Raw genomic sequence first — 3,503 nt, forward strand, 5'->3', positions numbered from 1 at the left:
TAAGATCTATGAGTGTGTTTATTTTAAAGTTAATTAAACAACATTTTAAAGTTAATTAAATAATAATTATTGTTGGGAAATATATATAAACTATTTATAGCACATTTAAACATGCCAATGAGTCAGAAACCAAATTATTTTACATATATTTAAAGTGGTAGAACTTCTTTCCTATGTATAGTTCCTTTAGGTTACTTTACTAAAGAAAAAAATAAGAAAACAAAATATGATCATACAATGTTTATTACTCCATGACAAAGCACAAATGTGCTAGCCAGCTCCACCTTTATCCCATTTGCTCTTGTTGTTCATGTTATTGCTTCTTTATCTTTGAAATCATTGTCAAAACCTGTGTCATAAAGCTTTCTCTAGGTTTTCTTCTAACAGTTTTATATTACACTTAAGTCTCATATAATGAACTGAATTTTAATGTAATTTAGGATGCATCCAATTTTTTTATTTATAAAAATTTTATTTATAAAAAGTAGACATAAAAAAAATTCAAAATAGTAAGAGGAGACATTTTAAAAAGCAATAATAGCCCATTAGGCTGGAAAGCCTAAAAGAATTGGATAAATTTCTAGACATATATAGAAATATGCATCCACTTTTTTAATGTTTTTGTGTTGATATTCAATTTTCATAGCACTCTCTATTGAAGAACTGTTTTTTTAATGACACCCAGTCCAGTCAATTAGGCCACAATACATGGTGCATGTGTGTGCCACTATAAGTTATTAAACTTTTTATATTTATGGCAAGATGGACACAGAATGTAGAGACCAGAACAATAAATGTTGATGAACTATGAGAAGGCTGTCTAAAATCAAGGAGGAGCAGAATGCCATAATATTCATATTGGTGTGGTCACTTGACTTATTAAGTGACCTCAACCATAACTACAAGATGTAACTTTATATTTCAGTCTCCTATTATGCTTCCACAAATCCATTCCAGAATCCTATAAAGTTAATATGAATTAATCATATCAATATATATGGTAGATACTCAACAAACCTCTTGAATAAAAATAAAATATTTTCTTTCTCATTTCAACTCTAAGTAGTGGTTCCTGAGCATTGTGATACAACATATTTTCTCAGTTGCTGCCTTTGTATTTCCTATCAACTTTTATTTGAATATATTAAAACTAAATAAAATCCCTAGAAGAAAATATGAAGGGGCTTCGTGAAACTTCTAAGTAATGACTTCTTGAGTCTGAAAAAAAAAAATGCAGGAACCACAAAAGACAAGTGGTAATCAAGTTGAAAAGCCTCTGTACAGTCAAGAAAACAATAAACAAAATCCAAAGGAAACAAGAGAAAGAAATGAATTAAAATATATTTGACAAAACCATAAAGTCATACCAATATGACTGCCTATACATGAGATAGACAAGAATGGTATCAATAGTCACGCCAAAGTGGATGGGAAACTCACAAAGCCTCACCCTAACAAAGAATTACAGACAACTAAGGAATGTTGAGAGTGGGAAAAATAGTCTTCCCAGAAAATATACACGGATAATATTATACAAAATAAGCAAGATTATATTTAGGTATGAATATGTATATACATATATGCATGTAGCAAAAGTTAATGATAAAAGAAGCCATTAATTTAAAAATAAGCAATTAGGGGTATATGGGAGCATTTGGAGTCAGAAAAGGGAGGAGAAGAAAAGTTGTAACTATAATCCCAAAATTTATAAAAATCTTTTTAAAAAGGTAATGCTTGGCAGATCCCACAGAAAGAATATATGGTCAAAAACTGTGTTGAGTAAGTGAGATACATAAGGGAATATTAATTTTTAATTAAAAACTGAGAATGGATCATGTACATCTGGGTTAAAGAGAAGGCCCAGGAAAGGAATTATCTAATTAAAAAACAGTAATTAGAGTAATGCACGTATGTTCAGATATAGTTACAAGAAAACAGGCTTCGAAGACCTGCAAAGAGTCAAAGTTAAACCTGAACTTCAAAGGGAGATTTTAATTTAAAAAGTAAATTTTAAATTTTAAAATTAAAAAATTTTAAATTGTTTACTGTTTTGACTCATTTTTTTAATCAACCTTAGGGAAATTATAAAATGAATGATTTTTTACAAGAGAAGTCTTTGGTGCATGGGTGGGGTAATTTGGAGGACTGTCTTTCTCGGTCTTGGTTATCAGCCTTGGCCATATCTATATTCATACAGCATTAATCAGCCCTGAACAGCTTGCTTCAGCTAGGCTTAGGCGTCGGGACAAAGTGAGGTGTTTGATGGTCTACTCTCCGGCTCAGAGGATCCAAGAGCTTCATAGCCAAAAATTTACACTTTCTATTTTGTAAACTTATTTTCAAGTCAAATTTTTCTCTACTCATTCATCAACAAAGACAAATAGACTAATTTAATGTGAACTATTTTCCCATAGAATAGAATAAAATTATTAAGCCATTCTCTTGAGATTTTACCTTTTATTTTGCTGGAGCTACTTCATACTTAAAATTTTCTTTGATTTTTGACTGTTAAGTGGGCTAAGACAATAGAATATATTGTTCAGCAGCCTTTCATAGGCTTTCTTCATGTGTCAAGCTTCAACTCCTTCACACGACTCCTTCAGTACCTGACCTTCTACTGCCACTGAGGGTACACTTCACCAGTGACCTCTCCTGGCTTCCCACAGTGCCAAGCCTCAGCTACTCTCCATGGCCCTTTCATGTCCTTCAAAACCAGGATCACTTGGTGACTCTTACATGTTATCAGGTCCCACAACCTTGGCCACTGCTGGAACATAGCTTCTCTCTACTCTCAAAACACTTCCCAGATTTCACCTCAGTGACGCTGGTCTCTTCTTAACCACTGCTAATATGGGAGATTATTGGAATGATTTCCATAATGCAGTCCAATGATGACTAGCTCTGAAGCGAAAGTCCAAAAATCCAGTAGATGCTCAGTCCCTCGAAGATGGGTGTCTCAGCTGGTCTTCTTTAGAATCTAGAATCCAGAAGAAGTAGACTCCAGTGCCAGTGAAGGAATGGATTATTGACAAGGCAAAGTCAAAGAGGCAGAGACTGAAAAAAATGCTTCCTTCTTCCCTCACCCTCATATAGGTTTCCAGTGAAAGGTGTGGCCCAGATTAAAGGTGTGCCTTCTAGCCTAGAGATCCAGAATAAAGATCTCAAATTCTAGACCACAGGTGTGCCCTTATTTCTGGATTGTAGTTCATTTCAGATAAAGTCAAACTGATGCCTAAGCATAGCCATCACATAACCCAAGAGTTGAGGGTTGACATGTAGAATTTGAAATCTCTTTCACTGGCCATCACCAACTGCTAATGAACTATGGGTTCAGTGAGTGCAGGTCACTGCCAGTCAAGAACCATTATAGGAAGTCTCTAACTTGAATAGTAGGTATTGTAAATTCTGAACTCTAGATATTGGAGCTGCAAACTTCTAGTTCTTAAGATTGTAAGCTATAAGCCTTTAGAGGTCATAGTCAATGGTTTCTAGCCATAAATAAG

Source organism: Microtus ochrogaster, unplaced genomic scaffold (assembly GCF_000317375.1).
Source record: "Microtus ochrogaster isolate Prairie Vole_2 unplaced genomic scaffold, MicOch1.0 UNK35, whole genome shotgun sequence".
Lineage (NCBI taxonomy): Eukaryota > Metazoa > Chordata > Mammalia > Rodentia > Cricetidae > Microtus > Microtus ochrogaster.